Source organism: Lutra lutra, chromosome 2, assembly GCF_902655055.1.
Source record: "Lutra lutra chromosome 2, mLutLut1.2, whole genome shotgun sequence".
Taxonomy (NCBI): Eukaryota; Metazoa; Chordata; class Mammalia; order Carnivora; family Mustelidae; genus Lutra; species Lutra lutra.
In genome coordinates this window covers 49,772,396-49,792,373 of record NC_062279.1, presented here as the reverse complement: position 1 = coordinate 49,792,373, position 19,978 = coordinate 49,772,396, and positions in this window count along the sequence as shown.

Sequence of the window (19,978 nt, the reverse complement as noted above, 5' to 3'; positions counted from 1 at the left end):
CTGCTTGTGATCTCTGTCAAATAAATAAATAAAATCTTAAAAAAAAAACTTGAAGAATACAATAATAATGTGTTTAAGTCATGTTTCATTTTCAGTAGAATTGGTTGACAAATGTAGATTGTACAAAATTGCATATAGTTATATACACATACATACATATATGGAGAGTGTGAAAAGAGAAAAAAGATTCATAATATATCCATAGCAGAATAATATTTTGATAGATTAGCCAAAGTATTGTTTTGTTTTGTTTTTCACTTGGGCTGGCTGTAGGACATTCTCTGATTTGTTCACTCATGAAAATGTTGAAACATCAGAAAAAAGATAAAAGTATCACATTCTGACTACTGAAATTCAAAAACTTTGATCTCCAGAGAATTAGAATAGCTTAGAGTATGAGTGACAGATTTACATTATGAAAAGGAACACAACTTTCTGCTCAAAACCCCCAATATCCAGATATAAGACAATTTCCTTGGACTAGGACAAAGAAAAGAGCTTTGGGAAAGAAAAAAGAAAAGGAATGAGTGCATGGTGTGGGTCCTTGAGTCAGGAGAGTCCTGCTTCTATAGCAACACAGAGAAAATGAAGCAGACAGAAGCCCTAGATATGTCCCAGAAAGCAAGAGAAAGGATGCAGAGAATTCAAGTACAGAGGAAAACTATGTCTTCTTTCCAGGTAAAGCCCAGGAGGGCAAAAAGACACAGAGAATAATATTTCTCTTACTATTTGTAGAAAAGTATTGAATGATTAGAAACCGGTTCATGGAGTTTCTCACAGCCACATTATTTCACATAAAAGGAGGTAGGACCCATGCATTCACAAGAAGCAATGGAATTAAATGAAAGACAGCAGAGCTAAATGAGGTCCCAGTCCTAAAGCATGCAAGGAATTGAATTTTGCCAGCAACCACATAAGCTTAGAAACACATCCTTCCTTGGTTGAGCCTCAAATGAGACTGTAGTCTTAAAACAAGGGACCACATAGAAGTGGTCTTCATGGACAAAACACCAGAGGGGAAAAAAGATATCTTAGTTTATTCTAGAGTACCTTGATGGTTATCTAGACAATATGCCTCCTTCCTGAGAATGTGGTAGAATTACAAAGTACCCCCAGAATTTAGGAGCAACTCCAGGGGAAATGGGTTAGGACTCCAAATTGATGAAAATAGTTTTAACGATACTGTGAAATAAAGTCATAATAGTAATTTATTTTTAATTATGAGAAAATATTATATTTCCTACAAACCTGGATTTTTATTTTGTATTAAATGTCAAGCCTCCCACAGATCAAGATCTGCCCAGAATAAAAATAAAAACTTAGTGCATCCCATTATCTGCATCATAGAGTAATTAATAGAGCTCAGTTTTCTTGAGAACAATTTATAATCTCGTGTAATATGTGATGTGCTTAAATAGGATTAACTTTCATTTATAAATTCTGATTTCAAATATAATTCCAGTGAATTGTGAGAAGACGGACTTTAATATTAGAATGTCTTAAATGTCTTAAAAGATAATGAATGCAACTTTTTAGTGTTTGTTAACAAGAATACTTAGAATGGGGCATGAAACAAGATGCCTAAAGGCCTTATACTGGATGCCAAATTTCTAAGAACACAACCACATTTTGAATAAAAAAGTGATTTTAGAGGTATCAGGATCAGAAAGATAACATTTACCATCCAAGCCTGTTTATCCCTCATTCTGTCCAAAAGTGGAGACCTGAGACACTATCAAAAGTGTGAGAAATGGAGCCAACTGGCTCTGATTCAAGATCAGTGAGGTCACTGCCCATTCCTTCTAAGACAGCTACCAAGAGAAGCACCAACATCTCCCTTTTATATTTGCATTTATTGAAAAAAAAAAAAAAAAAAAAAGACATGTCCTTAAAGTTTCAGCCCATTTAGAGAACCTACAGTGAGGAATGTAAAAGCTAAGGTGAGCTTGAGGGGTGTCCTCCAAACCGGGGAGAGACTGAGGAGTGGAGTTAAGCTGCTCAGAGGAGCTAATTTCTCCAGAGGAGCTAATTTCTCCAGGCTTTTCCTCTTCTTCTGGCCAGAAAAAGCTCTTAGGAGCAAGAGAACAAAAGCTACAATTTCAATGAGAGAATCAACCTCCATCATCTGCTATCTCAACAAAGTTTGCCTACCTCATCATTCCCCTCACCAAGTTGTACATTTAATTAATCAACAAAACAAATCTATGAATTGAAACAACTCTGGAGAAGTGAAAGGATGAACTTAAGTAACAAAAGAAAAACAATAGCATGAGAGAAATACGCCTTAATGGTAGAACATATCAAAAAATACTTACATATTTTGTTCAAGACCAATAAGTCAAATGTGTCATGTAGGTACCATAAAAACTAATGTTATTTTTTAAAATTTAATTCCAGTATAGTTAATACAGAGTATTTTATATGAGTTTCAGGCTAATATGATTTTGAATGCAGGGACATAAATGCAATATCCAATAGTGACAACAAAGAGCAGATGGTTGGTCCTTTGACTCTTTGATAGAATATTATGTTTTGGACACAGGGAAAATTTTAAGAAAAACTCCTGACAGAATGTAATGCATATATAAGAGAGGAGAACAGAGCCTAAAGAAGTGAGACAACTTTCTGAATACTTATGGTTGAATTGCGATCTGTAAATAAACATTGGAGGATCAGAACTGAGTGCAAAAACCACAATATTGGTTTTTGAATACCTGTCATAAAAAATACATGAAATATGTTTTACTGAAGTCAGGGATTATAAAGGAAAAGTTAGGCCATGTTTTTGTGGAATCCTAAGCAGTACATAACATATTTGAAAACAAAATGTGTAGTGTTGGACGAGCTGCTGCATGTATCCATAATAATCAGTGTCAATAAGAATGAATGAGTAGGTAATATAGTCAAATGCAGAAAACTTCCTGTTCTGATTATGCTGAGAAGGCTAAGAAGACTACAGATTGAAGATATAACATACCTCATCAATACTGACTACCTTAACTTTTTAGATATTATATCATATTATATCCACATATTTCATGACCTTGTTCTAATCCTACAACTGACATAAAATCCACTTCTTAAAATAGTGCTGTAAGCTATACCAATGTGCATGTTAGAAATTATACCTTCTGGGGGCACCTGGGTGGCTCAGTGGGTTAAGCCACTGCCTTCGGCTCAGGTCATGATCTCAGGGTTCGGGATCGAGTCCCACATCGGGCTCTCTGCTCAGCAAGAAGCCTGCTTCCCTCTCTCTCTCTCTCTGCCTGCCTCTCCGTCTACTTGTGATCTCTCTCTGTCAAATAAATAAATAAAATCTTTAAAAAAAATTATACCTTCTGGTATACAGACAAATTTCAGGACTAGTAATGCAATAGGAAGTTAATAAACTTATACTCATAGTACGTATCACTATCACCTAGTACTATATCACCATAACTTATCTAATAAACACAGTGGCATCAGTCACTGATGTATCCTTACTCCTGAAACTGAAATTACACCTATGTTCATCCAATGTCAAGAGCAGATAACCAATAAGACACTGAAATATAAGTGAATACTTATGATTGTTTTATATCCAGTGTTCCGTGATTAATGATATTGTCTTACCACTGACACCTATTGTTTCAAATGATGTAAAATTAGGCCCCACTGAATGGTATGGAGTTGAAATAGCTAAGCACTGAAGCCATTTACTATATTTATTTTATATATTTATTTGTAATTTATTTATATATTTATTTATATATATATTTATATATAATATAAACTATATTTATATTATATATTTACTACTATAAGGTAGGCTTTAGAATTATGTTAGGAGAACTCAGGAGGTGTTTGCCAGCATAGGGAACAGACAGCAAGGTACTACAATAGAAGACACATTTCCCTTTACACAGGAAATTCATATTTTTAGGGAAATATATACATAAATATTTTAAAACATCCCTTGCTATATGAAATAATAGAAGCATGTGTAAACTAGAAAGATAGCAAAAGAGAGGTGAATAATTCTATCTTGGTAGGGTCAACTGAACTTGTTCAGGCAGAAAGAAAGTATCGTAGAAGAGACAACTCTTATTGCCATCCTATTTTAGCTTATTTATATTGTTCAAATAGGATTTTAAATAGTTTAAATTAATTCAATAGCAAATTAAGAAGGTAGTACTTCAAAAAGAAGAAAGTGTATGTTATTGGTGTAAAGAAGGAGAAATTAGCATCATGTAATGTTGCTAGGATGAAGAGTATACAGGAGAGAGTAAAAAAAGAATAGAGCAGAGAAGCATGAAGCAGAGAGCAACTAGAGACAAAAGCAGGGGTCATGGCATTAGGGAACTCATGAACTCCACTAAGGGGCTTGATTTGATCCTAGGGACATGAAGAGGTCACTGAGAGGCTAAAAGCAAAATTCTCAATGGTCAAAGTTCCATTTTAAAAAGTGAAATGTAATAATGATAGTTGAAGAAAGAAGAAATCATAGACAAGGGAAAAAGTTGGCAGATTACGGAGATTATCTGACTGAAAGATGAGGGTGGGGGATGGGAGGGGAAGACAGTAGTACTAAAGGAAAAGGATGAATTTAAAAGCTGTTTGGAAGGTAAATTCTGTGTTGTTTGATGATTTATTAAATGTATGTAACAGGGAAAATGGGGTAATTAAAGATGACACATTGTTATCCAGAAAGATAGATACTGTACCACTAATTAAGTTGGAGAAGCCAATATAATTAGAGGTTTTAGGGGGAGAGATAATTATATTGGCTTGGAACAGGGTTTCAAGGATCTAGATATCTAGTGAAAGTATCTACTAAGAATACACACTGTCATCTAAAATTGATAGAGAGCTTTTCCTTCAGTAATACATGTCCCATTTTACTTTTAGTATAGGTATATTTGAATTTTGGGGGGATATTTCTACATTCTTTTCCCAAAAAAAACCCTAATTTCAATACATATTAAGCTAGTTTTTCTTAAAAACACTTTAAACATTAGTCATATCAATTGTTATCTGGTTAGTCTTGAAATCAAAATGCATGTGTTTGAATTATAAAGGTTCAATTGAATACAGAGTACCTGCTGTCTGCCAAATAGCTTTAATGTGAAGCAAAAAAAAATTAAGATCATTAAATATATGAATAATTTTTCTATGTTTTATAGAATATTTTCCAGTTTATATGCTCACTAAACAGTGCTGGATAAAGTTCATTTATGATGACTACTCAAGAAACCGTTCTTGTAAACTCAAAGTTGGATTCAAAAGCTTTAGCTTTTTATTCTTTATATGTGTTTATTATATTTACTTATAATCAGTTTTTTTTTATTTTTATTAAGATTTCATTTATTTTATTTATTTATTTATTTATTTGAGAGAGAGAGAAAGTGAGGAAGAGCATGAGGGGTGGAGGGGTGTGGGGAGAGGAGGAAGGAGAGGGAGAAGCAGACTCTCTGCTGAGCAGGATCCCCCCCACCCCACAAAAAGTGTCAATGCAGGGCTCCATCCCAGGACCTGGGATCATGACCTGAGCTGGAGGCAGATACTTAACTGACTGAGCCACCCAGGTGCCCCTATAATCACAGTTTTATCCAATGTTTTATATGAAGTAGTAGAAGGCCAGTGTTGATAACTCTAGTTTGATTATTAATACATTTTTAGATTCCCTTTAAGGGAAAAGATTCTAGTTGTCCATCTTTACTCTAGGAGCATGTCTTGAAAGATAATCCTTTAAGAGATTTTTTTGTAAGTATTGAATCAGTAAATCATACACCTGAAGCCAAAATTACACTGTATGTTAACTACAAGATAAAAAGAGAGAGAGAGAGAGAGAATTACAGTGTCAAAGATAATACTCATACAGGGCCTTTTATGATCCCTACTTTTGCTGATAATGCATAGCTAATATTACATGATTTTCTGCCACCACAATCTTAATATGTATATATAAATGGTTGGTGGTAGATACATTAATTGGATGTGTTTTTAAATTTGTCCTTTTTTTTTCCATTTTAACAATATAGTTTTAATCACAATATATGGAGACTCTTCACACTCTTGCCACACTGATTAGTTCCCTATGCTACTGTCTACCTCCCCATACTCACCAAGCATAGCCCCAAATTGTGTGGTATTTTCCCTAAATGAGCTCTTCTTCATTTCAAACATAAGTGATTACTGTTATACACTGATGGTTCCCAAATCAGTATTGGGAATTTTGATCTAACTTGTAAACTCTAGGATGATATTATTAAGTAGTGTTTTCTTTCTCTGCTTTAACTTTAGGTTCTCTGAAAGTCAGCTTGATTTTGGTTCTTCTGCAGCTACTCAGAGAGGTGCAAACTTATTACTGCCCATGGGATAACTCCTAATATTTCAGGTCTTCCTATGTGCTTGCTACAGAAGCCTCTTATGCAGGATGTTGGAGGACAGTGTTTTAGAATTGCTAGAACACTATGCATTTTTTTGGCCTCATAGAATGAATTTGGAAGTCTTTCTTCCATTTCTATTCTTTGGAACAGTTTGAGAAGAATAGGTATTAACTGTTCTTTAAATGCCTGGTAGAATTCCCCTAGGAATCCATCTTGGCCCTGGACTTTTGTTTGTTGGGAGATTTTTTTTTTTTTAATTACTGGTTAAGTTTTCTTTGCTTGTTATGGGTCTGTCCAAATGTTCTATTTCTTCCTGTTTCGGTTTTAGTAGTTTGTATGTTTCTAGGAATTTATCCATTTCTTCCGGAGTTCTACGTTTGTTGGCATGTAATTTTTTATAATATTCTTTTATAATTGTGTGTATTTCTGTGGTGTTGGTTATGAGTGCTCCTCTTTCATTTGTGATTTTATTTATTTTAAAGATTTTTATTTATTTATTTGACAGAGATCACAAGTAGGCAGGGAGGTAGGCAGAGAGAGAGGAGGAAGCAGGCTTCCCACTGAGCAGAGAGCCTGATGCTGCCTTAATCTTAGGACCCTGAGATCATGACTTGAGCCAAAGGCAGAGACATAACACACTGCGCCACCCAGGCACCCATGATTTAATTTGGGTCCTTTCTTTTTTCTGTAAGTCTGGCTCAGTGTTGATCCATTTTGTTCTTTCAAAGAATCAGCTCTTAGTTTTGTTCATCTGTTCCACTAGTTTGTTTTTTTTCTATATCATTTATTTCTGCTCTAATCTTTATTTCTCTTCTTCTGCTTTATTTGCTGTTTCTTTTCTAGCTCCTTAAGTTGTAAGGTTAGGTTGTCTATTTGAAACCTCTTGCTTCTTGTGGTAGGCCTGTTATTGCAATATACTTCCCTCTTAAGACTCCAATTGCTGCATCCTTAAAGTTTTGGAGTGTTGTGTTTTCACTTTCATTTCCTTCCATGTATTTTTTTTAATTTATTCTTTAATTTCCTGCTTAACCCATTCATCCTTTAGTGGGATATTCTTTAATATCCATGTATTTGTGGTCTTCCCTAATTTTTTCTTGTAGTTGACTTCAAGTTTCATAGTATTGTGGTCTGCAATATGCCTTGTATGGTTTCAAAAGTTTTGTATTTGTTAAGGGCTGACTTGTGACCCAGTATGTGATCTCGTCTGAAGAATGCACCATATGTACTCTAAAAGAATATGATTCTACTGCTTTAGGATGAAATGATCTGAATATATCTATTAAGTCTATCCAATCTAGAGTATCATTTAAAGCAATGGTTTCCTTGCTGATTTTCTGTTTAGATGATCTGTCTATTGCTTTAAGTGGGGTGTTAAAGCCCACTACTATTATTGTATTATTATCAATGAGTTTCATTATATTTGTTATTAACTGATTTATATATATGGGAGCTCCCAAGTCGGGAGCATAAATATTTACAATTGTTAGAGCTTCTTGATGGATATACGCCTTAATTATAATATAATGCTCTTCTTCATCTCTGGTTACTGTTTTTGGTTTAAAATCTTTTTTAATATAAGGATGGCTACTCCACATTTCCTTTGGCATCCATTTACATTATAGATGGTTCACCGTCCCTTCACTTTCAATCTGCAGAGATCTTTAGGTCTAAAATGAGTCTCTTGTAGGCAGCATATAGATGGATCTATATATTTTGTGTTTTGTTGTTTTGTTTTGTTTTGTTGTTTTTTTTTTTTTTAAATCCATTCTGATACCCTATGTCTTTTGATTGTAGCATGTAGTCCATTTACATTTAGAATGATTACTGATAGATATGAATTTAGTGCCATTGTGTTACCTCTAAAGTTGGTGTTTCTGGTGATGTTCTCTGTTCTTTTCTAGTCTTTGTTGCTTCCCCCCACACACACACACATACACCCAAAGCCCCCTTTAATATTTCTTACAGGGCTGGTTTATTGGTAACAAATTCCTTTAGTTTTTGTTTATCTGGGGAAAATTTATCTCTCTTATTCTGAATGAGAGCGCTTTTGGCTAAACTATCTTTGGATGCATATTTTTTTTCCCATTTAGCATCTTGAATATGCCATGCCACTTTCTTCTGGCCTGCCATATTTTTGTGGGCAGATCAGCTATGAACCTAATCTTCCTTCCGTTGTAGGTTACTTTTTTTTTTTTCTCTTCCAACTTTCAGGATTCTTTCCTTGTCTATTTTGTGAATTTGACTATGATATGTCTTGGTGATGGCCAGCTTTTGTTGAGGTTAATGGGAGTTCTCTGTGCTTCTTGGATTTTGATGTCTGTTACCTTCCCCAGATTAAGAAAGTTTTCTAGCTATAATTTTCTCAAATAAACCTTCTACTACCTTTCTTTTCTTCTTCTGGGACTCCTATGATATGAACATTATTATGCTTTAAAGAGTCACTGAGTTTTGTAAGTCTACACTAATGATCCACTACCTTTCTCTCCCTCTTTTTTTAGCTTGATTATTTTCCATAATTTTACCTTCTGTTTCACTGATCAATTCCTTTGATTCATTTATCCCCATTGTCATTGCATCTATTTGGTTTTGCATCTCAGTTATAACATTTTTTTTTTATTTTGGTCTGACTAGTTTTTAGTATCTTATATTTTCAATAAGGGATTCTCTAGGGTGTTCTATGCTTTTTCTCAAGCCTAGATAATATCCTTAATGATTATTGTTTTAAATTCTGATTCAGACATCTTACTTGCATCTGTATTGATTAAATCCTGGCCATTACTTCTGTTTGTTGTTGTTGTTTTTGTTTTGTTTTGTTTTGTTTTGGTGAATTATTCCATCTTGTAATTTTGTCTGGGTCATGGTTTTTTGTGCATGAAAGCCTGCTATATTCCTGCTCCTGAGAGTAATGGCTATATTAAGAAGAGAAGAAAAAAAAAAAAAAGAGAGAGAGAGAGAGGCTAGGGCAAGATGGTGGACAAGTAGGAGTCCCTGTTTCAACATGTCCCCTAAAGTGAGCATATTATCTACCAGAACACTCTGCACACCCATGAAATCAGCCTGAGATGTAGGATTATATACTTCTGGATATCTATGGGGACAGAAGATGCCAGTAGAGAGGTAAAGCAGAGTGGGAATCCAACTGATATTAGAGAATAAACAGAAGGGGGAGGGACCATCAGAAGCAACCCTTTGGAAAGTACTATCCCAATATGAGAGTTCCCTGTGATTGGGGGCCAACACTAACTTGGAGTCTGGTTAAAAGCACTCAAGAAGAGCAAAGGATCTTAAGGGGTTACTGGTGGAATTGGGCAGTCACATGCATGGGTCTAAGGCCAATGACCTAGGACAGCCACTGCCAGAGATCACCTATGCCAGAGAGAGTGCAGCAAAGCCTTCAGGCCATGGTCCCTGAGCCCCCAGCTTTCCATTGCTTGAACCAACACTGGGCTAGGTGCCCTTTGTATGTCAGGGAGTCTGATGTGTGTGCCAGTCAGCGTTCTCTAGATCCCCAGCCTCTGGCACTCTGCACACACACTGCACGACCAGGGACTCAAATGAGCCCTCCAACCCCACCAGAGAGTGCTCTGTGCTTATGTTAGCTAGAGTCCAAACACTAACAGCCTGGGCCTGAAAATCTCAGTGTGCTATCTCTGGTTTACCACATGTCCCCGCAAAGGCAGCCACTGGAGTCAGACTCCCTGGACCAATATTGCTCACGGTTTTAGTGGCATGGGAGTGCAGAGACAAGCGGGGGCACTTTGTGCAACTCCTGAGACAGTGGCTGGGGGAGCACAATGCCTGTGGGAGGTTGCACAACTCAGTGGAGTTTGCAGGGGTTGGGGGAGTCCGTGTGTTGTCGACTACCCAGAGGGGAGCAGACTGAGGCTTCTCTCTGAGAGGGAGGTCTGGGCGCAGTCTGCTTTCTACTAAAGCTCCAAAAAGCCACAAAAAGCTGCCAAAGAACAAAAACCTCCAGAGAACAAAAGCCTGAAAAACAGATTTAAGCAGAGCCAGCCCCTTATAGGGAACAGGAGGACTCAACTGAAGACTGACAGAAAAACAATGCAGCAGGCCCCTCCCCCAGAAAGCCAGCATAAAGAATGAGAGGACAACCACCACAGGGTCCCCATAAAACTGTAAAACCCCAATATCAGGGGAAAACAAGATATTAAGCTCTCAGTATTGCCCTAAAACCTGTATATTTCACAGATACAACATTTATTTTTAATTCATTCTTACTATTCTCATTCTTTTTAAATTTTTTAACATATTTACCATTACAACAAGAGGTTCAATACAACAAATTACATAATAACCTTTTAACTTGAACATTTTTCATTCATATACCTGTTTTTATTTTGTTCTTTTTTTTTTAAATATACTTATTGTTATAAGCTTCAAGGTAATTCTCTTTCCCTAATCAATACTACCCCTATATATAAACCAGTTTTAATCTTCCTTTATCTCTGGAAAGTTGAGTCCTTTAACAAAGATTTCAAGATACACCCAGGAAGAATCAAAATAATCTTCCTCCCCCACATTGAGGATTTATAACTACTCTCCCATCTTTTTCTTCTGTCAGTGTTTCTGTGTATTTGTTTTTGTTCTGGTATTATATAAATGATATACTTGGGGTTCATCTTGGCTGGGTTCTTTTTTTCTTGTCATTTACATTTGTTGGTCTTTTTGTTTGTCCATTTCTATTTGTATACCTTATAAATCTCACTTTTAGGGCCCATTCTGGCTGGGTCTTTTCTTTTTTTCTGTCTCTCTCTTTCTCTCTCTTTTTCTTTTTTCTTTCTTTTCAGTGGTGACTTCCAATTGCTCAGAAGCATTCCAGGGTGCACCTTGCCTAGATCATGGTTGATATATTCAGCTACACATCCCCTCAACCATCTCTCACCAAAATGACTAGGAGGAGGAATGCCCCAAAGAGGAAAAATTCAGAGACTGTGCCCTCTCCATCAGAGCTATTGGATATGGACATAAACAGTATGTCAGAAAGGGAATTCAGGGTAACAATTATCCAGGCAATGGCTAGGTTGGAGAAAACCATTAATGACAACATGAAATCAATTAGGGCAGAAGTGAAAGCCACCTGGGAAGAAGTTAAAAAGCGCTATCAATGAGATCCAATCTAATCTAAATTCTCTAACAGATAGGATAAGGAAAGCAGAAGATAGAAAGCAGAAGATAGAATTAGTCATCACTAGAGGACAAACTGATAGAGAAAAAGGATCAGGAGGAGGCCTGGAGCAAACAGCTTAGAAGCCATAAAAACAGAAGTAGGAAAATAAATTATGCCATGAAATGTTCCAATGTCAGAATTATTGGGATCCCTGAGGGGGAGGAGAAAGAAAGAAGACTAGAAGATATAATTGAACAAATCCTCTATGAAAATTTTCCCAGTCTGGGGAATGGAACCAGCATTCGTGTCCTAGAGGCAGAAAGGTCTACCCCCAAGATCATAGAAAGACCTTGAGACACCTCATTGTGAAACTAAAGAATCATAATTTTAGACAGGAGCTCTTGAGATTAGCTAGGGGGAAGGGATTCCTTACATGCAGAGGAAGGTCCATCAGAATGTCATACAATCCACAGAAAACTGGCAAGCCAGAAAGGGCTGGCAAGACATACTCAGCACACTAAATGAGAAGAATATGCAACCAAAAATACTTTATCCAGAACAGCTGACATTCAAAATCAATGGAGAGATAAAGAGCTTCCAAGACTGGCAAGGTATAAAGGAGTATGTGACCACCAAGCCAGCCCAAAAAGAAATATTAAGGGGGGTCCTATTAGAGAAGAAAGAACCCAAGAGTGTCATAGAACAGAAATTTACAGAGACAATATATAGAAACAAGGACTTCACAGCCAACATGTTGTCAATAAAAACATATCTTTCAATAATCACTCTCAACTTGAATGGCCTAAACGTTCCCATAAAATGGCACAGGGTTGCAGATTGGATAAAATGATAGGACCCATCCATATGTTGTCTACAAGAGACCCATTTTGAACCTAAGTCTACATCTGGACTGAAAGTGAAGGGATGGAGAAGCATCTTTCACGCCAATGGGCCTCAAGAGAAAGCTGGGGTAGCAATTTTCATATAAGATAAATTAGATTTTAAACTAAAGACTGTAGTCAGAAATAAAGAAGGACACTAACCATTCATAAAGTGTCTATCCACCAAGAAAATCTAACAACTGTAAATATTTATGCCCCCAATAAAGGAACAGCCAACTACATAAGACAACTGTTAGTCTAAGATAAAGAGTCATATTGATATGAATACATTAATAGTAGGGGATCTTAACATACCACTCTCAGGAATAGACAGATCATCTAAGCAGAAAATCAATAAAGAAACAAGAGCATTGAATGACACATTGGACCAGATGGACCTCATAGATGGATATAGAACATTCCACTCTAAAACAACAGAATACCCATTCTTCTCAAGTACATGTGGAACTTTCTCCAGAATAGACCATATACTGGGTCATAAATCAGAGCTCAACTGATACCAAAAGCTGAGATTATCCCCTACATATTCTCAGACCACAATGCTCTGAAACTGGAACTCAACCACAAGAAAAAGTTTGGAAGGAATTCAAACACTTGGAAGCTAAAGACCACCTTGCTTAAGAATGCTTGGATCAACCAGGAAATCAAAGAAGTACTTAAAGTATTTGGAAACTAATAAGAATGAAGACACTTCAGTCCAAAATCTATGGGATACAGCAAAGGCGGTCCTAAGGGGGAAATACATAGCCATCCAAGCCTCCCTCAAAAAAAAAAAAAAAACTGAAAAATCAGAATATATTATCTCCCTTTACACCTTAAAGAAGTGGAGAATCAACAACAAATTAAGCCAACCCCATACACAAGAAGGGAAATAATCAAGATTAGAGCAGAGATCAATGAAATAGAAACTAGAGATACAGTAGAACACATTAACAAAACTAGAAGCTGTTTTTTTGAAAGAATCACTAAGATTGATAAACCATTGGGCAAACTAATCCAAAAGAAAAGAGAAAACCCCAATTAATAAAATTATGAATGAAAAGGGAGAGATCATGACTAAAACCAAGGAAATAGAAACAATCATCAGAAATTACTATCAATAGTTATATGCCAATAAGTTAAGCAACCTAGATGAAATGGATGCATTCCTGGAAACCTATAAACTTCCAAAACTTAATCAGGATGAAGTTAACAACCAACATTCCCAGATCAATCAATGTGACAGAACAAATCAATAAGAGAAGAGAAAGAACCACATGGTCTCTTAATTGATACAGAAAAAGCATTTGATAAGATACAGCATCCGTTCCTGATTAAAAGTCATCAAAGTATAGGGATAGAGGGAATACTCCTCAACTTCATAAAATCTATCTATGAAAAACCCACAGAGAATATCATTCTCAATGTGTAAAAGTGGACAGACTTCCCTTTGAGATCAGGAACACAACAAGGATGCCCACTCTCACCACTGTTATTAAACACAGTACTAGAAGTCCTAGCAACAGCAATTAGAGAACAAAAAGAAATAAAAGGTATTCGAATTGGCAAAGAAGAAGTCAAACTCTCTCTCTTTGCAGATGACATGATAGTTTATATGGAAAATCCAAAAGACTCCACCCCCAAACTACTAGAAGTCATACAGCAATTCACTAATATGGCAGGAAACAAAATCAATGTATAGCAATCAGTTGCTTTCTTATACACTAACAATGAAAATATAAAAAGGGAAATTAGAGAATCGATTCCATTTACTATAGCACCAAGAACAATAAGATACTTGGAAATAAACCTAACAAAAGAGGTAAAGGATCTGTACTCAAGGAACTACAGAACACTTATGAAAGAAATTTAAGATGACACAAAAAGATGGAAAATCATTCCACACTCATGGGTCAGAATAATAAACATTGTCAAAATGTGTATACTGCCTAGAGCAATCTATACTTTCTTAAATTAAAAAAAAATAATAATTTTTTTACTCCCAATCAAAATTCCACTGGCATTTTTCAAAGAGCTGGAACAAATAATCTTTAAATGTGTATGGAACCAGAAGAGACCCTGAATCACTAAGGAAATGTTGAAAAAGAAAACCAAAACTGGGGGTATCATGTTGCCTGATTTCAAGCTTTACTACAAAGCTGTGATCACCAAGACAGCATGGTACTGGCACAAAAGCAGACACATAGACCAGTGGAACAGAGTAGAGAGCCCAGATATGGACCTGCAACTCTATGGTCAACTAATCTTTGACAACACAGGAAAAAATATCCAGTGTAAAAAAGACAGTCTCCTCAATAAATGTTGCTGGGAAAACTGGACAGCTATGTGCAGAAGAATGAAACTCAACCATTCTCTTACACCATACACAAAGATAAACTCGAAATGGATAAAAGACCTCAATGTGAGGCAGGAATCTTTCAAAATCCTAGAGGAGACATAGGCAGTAACCTCTTCGACATCGGCCACAGCAAATTCTTTCAAGATATGTCTCCAAAGGCAAAGGAAATAAAAGCTAAAATGAACTTTTGGGAGTTCATCAAGATCAACAGCTTCTGCACAGCAAAAGAAGCAGTCAACAAAACAAAGAGGCAGGGCGCCTGGGTGGCTTAGTGGGTTAAAGCCTCTGCCTTCAGTTCAGGTCATGGGCCCAGGGTCCTGGGATCGAGCCCTGCATTGGGCTCTCTGCTCAGCGGGGAGCCTGCTTCCTCCTCTCTCTCTCTCTGCCTGCCTCTCTTCCTAATCTCTCTGTCAAATTAAAAAAAAAAAAAAAAAAAGAGGCAACCCATGGAATGGGAGAACATATTCACAAGTGAAGCCACAGAAAAAAGGCTGATATCCAAGATCTAAAAAGAACTCCTCAAACTCAACACACAAAACAGATAGTCACATCAAAAAAATGGGCAGAAATGAACAGACTTCTCCAAAGAAGATATACAAATGGCTAAAAGACACATGAAAAAATGTTCATCATCACTATCTATCAGGGAGAATCAAATCAAAACCACATTGATATCCCCTTACACCATTTAGAATGGCCAAAATCAACAAGACAGTAAACAAGTGTTGGAGAGGATGTGGAGAAAGGGGAACCCTCTTACACTGTTGGTGGGAATGGAAGCTGGTGCAGCCCCTTTGGAGAACAGTGTGGAGATTCCTTAAGAAATTAAGGAATTTGTACCCTATGACCCTGCAATTGCACTACTGGTTATTTACCCCAAAGATACTGATGTAGTGAAAAGACGGGCCATCTGTACACCAATGTTCATAGCAGCAATGGCTACAGTCAACAAACTGTGGAAAGAATCAAGATGCCCTTCAATGAACAAATGGATAAAGAAGATATGGTCCATATATACAATGGAATATTACTCAGCCATCAGGAAGGATGAATACCCAACTTTTGTATCAACATGGATGGGACTGGAAGAGATTATGCTGAGTGAATTAAGTCAGGCAGAGAGAGTCAATTATCATATGGTTTCACTTACTTGTGGAGCATAAAGAATAACGGAGGATATTGGGAGATGGAGAAGAGAAGTGAGTTAAGGGAAATTGGAGGTGGAGACAAACCATGAGAGACTGTGGATTCTGAGAAACAAACTGAGGGTTTTGGAGGGGAGAAGGGTGGGGGTTTGGGTGAGCCTGGTGGTAGGTATTATGGAGGGCATGTATTGCATGAAGCACTGGGTGTGGTGCATAAGCAATGAATTCTGAAACACTGAAAAGAAATAAAGTAAAATGAAAAAAAAAAATGAAGGACAGTGAGTTCCATGGTGTGGTGAGTATATACAGTTAGGTAGGACTATATTGTGTCCTGTTCCAACTCAGTCTTCTCTGATCTCTTTCAGTAGCTTAGATCATAACACACTTTCATTAAAATGAACTTACAACCACAGTGTCAAAACACACCAAATTTAGTTTGTTAATAGGCTAAAAACAGTTAACAATTTCAACATATTTTAAGATAATATGTAATAAAAATGAACTTCCAATTTCTCCACATCAATATTAAATAATTTGAAAAAAAAAAAAAAAGCAGAGAAAATTGCAAAGAAGACCAAGGCCAAACAGTGAAGTAGGCAAAAAACCAGTGAATACATTGTTTTAAAGAGGAGAGTACTAAAAGAAAAGAATAAAAATATATAAAGAGCAGGGTACAATCAGTGAGGTCCAATGTTACTGACAGGTAAGCACAGAAGAGGACTGAGGACCAAGCACTGAATTTGACAGTGTAAATCACTGCTTGCCTTAACAATATGAACTTGCTTGGAGTGGTCTAAAGAGAAAATGGAGGATAGAAAATAATTTGTAACATCATGAATACTTTTTCTTTTTATGGAAGAAATAAGAGCTTGTTCGACTGATTCAGCAGAAAAATTTGATGCATCAGGAGAGGAACATTCCTGAGGCATAGCCTTAAGTAGGCTAGAGGATAGGGTCTAGTATTTAAGAAATGTGGGGGAGGAGAGCTTAGACGATATTACAGACAGTTCATCTCTACTAAAACAAGGGAGCCAGAGTATATGAGAACAGATGAGGTTACATCTGTAAATATGATAGCAACAGCTTGTGGAAATGCTCTACTGATTGCTTCTATTTTCTTAGTGAAATAAGATGCAAGATCATCAGCTGAAACTGGGGATGTAGCAGAAAAGTTAGAAGTTGGAGGACAAGTCAAATATGAAATAGTTCTTTATTTGTTGACACTGAATAGGTAATCAGAGCAATCCATGTAGAGTTTTAAAGGCCACAGCAAGGCATTTGCATTTTACTTAAGTGTAATAAGAAACTATGTTTATAATCAACCTTTCCTTAAAATTATCTTATAGTGTTCTATTCATTCCTGAAAGACAATTTTTTATCTATGCCATATTATTTTTATTTTATTTTAGATAGGTAGATAGATGGACAGGGACAAAGATAGAGACATCTATATGGCATATATGTGTTTGTGAAATCCTTTAAAATTTTTTTTAAATTTTATCTTACTAATAAGGCAAAAAACTGTTCAAAAGGGATCATGCTTTCATTTTTTTTTAACTTAAGAAATCTGCTATATAAGAAAATCGTTCAATTTAATGGAGAATCTATAAAATCTGTGTTCATAAAAAATGCATCCCATTAAAAGCACCTGTAGGTATGGCTTGCTCTTCTAGCTGGTATATACTCTGAAAACTTTAGGATTGCTAAACTGTCTTTCGAATGTTAATAATGCTACCAGTGTTTGAAAGATATTTTCTCTTAGAATAGGATGTTAGGAATCTAGCTCACCTATCTAATCAAATTTCCCAGGCTGTACCTAGAGAATTCTGTTAAAAAAAACAAAGACAACATTAGCTGCCATCTATTTGCTTCATAAAAATATTATATGAACTAATAAGATAATTCTTGTAAATCACATTAGTTCCTCAGAGATAAGTGCTCAATAAAGACAAAATGATATTATTATTATCCAGAGACCACCAGATCTTTGTCTTTACAGTCCTGGCTAGGGGGATATCAGTTACATTCAGGCATCTGCTGCTGTGAATTGGAAGGCATTTCAGATTTAGATGCATACTTTCACAAATGCAGTCTTTCATAGGTTGAACAAGTTGCCTCTCATTTAGATTATGTGTATCAGCATTCAACAAAGGAGTTCTAAGTCCAAGGAGACTTCGTCTAATGATTGAATACAATAAAATTTAATTAAAATTTTCATCTACATGAATTTTAAATTAAGATGAAGTCTTCAGATAGATATTTAAGTCTGTGAAGATATCTATTTTTAATCCTATTGGCCCAGATTTAATGACACCTTTTCACTGTCAAGCTCTTAAAATTATCTTCATCCTATGATCGGGTTCTACTAGTTCTGAAATCTTTTTTCAATAAGAGAAAAAACATGTAAGTCCCAAAGTTATGATAAATACATCATGTCTGTGTCTTGTCCTATAGTAAGTGCCAAGAAAATGACAATTTTATCTAAATCATAACTTATTCCTTGACTACAGTAATATTCCATAAAATAATGTACATATACTTTTTTATATTTATAACATAGTATTATAATTTGAAAATATGTCTATCAGGTGAAAATGTGAAATTCATGATAATTACTATGCCATTTATTTTTGTATTTATAACACATAATATCTATACTGATAGACCATATCCTGAGCCATAAAATAAATCTCAATAAAATGAAAATGATTCAAATCATACAATATATGTTCTCTTATCACAAAAAAATAAATTAGAAATAACGTAAACCGGGGAGAAGAGTCAAGATGGCGGAGAAGTAGTAGGCTGAGACTACTTCAGGTAGCTGGAGATCAGCTAGATAGCTTATCTAAAGATTACAAACACCTACAAATCCAACGGGAGATCAAAGAGAAGAAGAACAGCAACTCTAAAAACAGAAAATCAACCACTTTCTGCAAGGTAGGACTGGCGGAGAAGTGAATCCAAAGCGACGGGAAGATAGACCGCGGGGGGAGGGGCTGGCTCCCAGCGAGCGGCGGAGCAACGGAGCACAAAATCGGGACTTTTAAAAGTCTGTTCCACTGAGGGACAGCGCTCCAGAGCTTAACCGGGGTGAAGCCCAGGCGGGGTGAGCATGGCCTCAGGTCCAGCAGGGTCACAGAAGGATCGGGGGTGTCTGAGTGTCGCAGAGCTCACAGGTATTAGAACGGGGAAGCCAGCTACAGAGATAGAGCCGAGGAGTGACTCTCAGCTCGGGGTTACCTTGAGCCGGTCGCAGGCTCGGTCAGCTCGGAGCGCGGCCAGAGGCCAGGGTGGCGGGAGTCTTTGGGCGCTGTTCTCTGGGGGTGCACTGAGGAGTGGGGCCCCGGGCTCTCGGCTCCTCCGGGCCGGACACCGGGAGGCCGCCATCTTCATTCCTGTCCTCCAGAACTCTACGGAAAGCACTCAGGGAACAAAAGCTCCCGAAAGCAAACCTGAGCGGATTACTCAGCCCGGCCCTGGGTAAGGGCGGTGCAACTCCGCCTGGGGCAAAGACGCTTGAGAATCACTACAACAGGCCCCTCCCCCAGAAGATCAGCAAGAAATTCATCCAGGACCAAGTTTACCTACCAAGGAGTGTAGTTTCAATACCAAGGAGAGCGGCGGAATTCCAGAGGAGGAGAAAGCAAAGCACGGAACTCATGGCTTTCTCCCCGTGATTCTTTAGCCTTGCAGTTAATTTAATTTTTTTTTCTTTTCTTTTTCAATTTTTTTTTCTTCTTCTGCTAAATTTTTTTAACTTTTACCCTTTTCTTTTTTAACATTTTTTAACTAGTTTATCTAATATATATATATATTTTTTCCTTTTTATACTTTTTCTTTATTGGTTTTCTTAATTTTTTTTTTCTTTCTGAACTTCTTTTTATCCCCTTTCTCCGCCCCCCCCCCACGACTTGGGATCTCTTCTGATTTGGCTAAAGCATATTTTCCGGGGTTGTTGTCACCCTTTTAGTATTTTACTTGCTCCTTCATATACTCTTATCTGGACAAAATGACAAGGCAGAAAAATTCACCACAAAAAAAAAGAACAAGAGCAGTACCAAAGGCAAGAGACCTAATCAATACAGACATTGGTA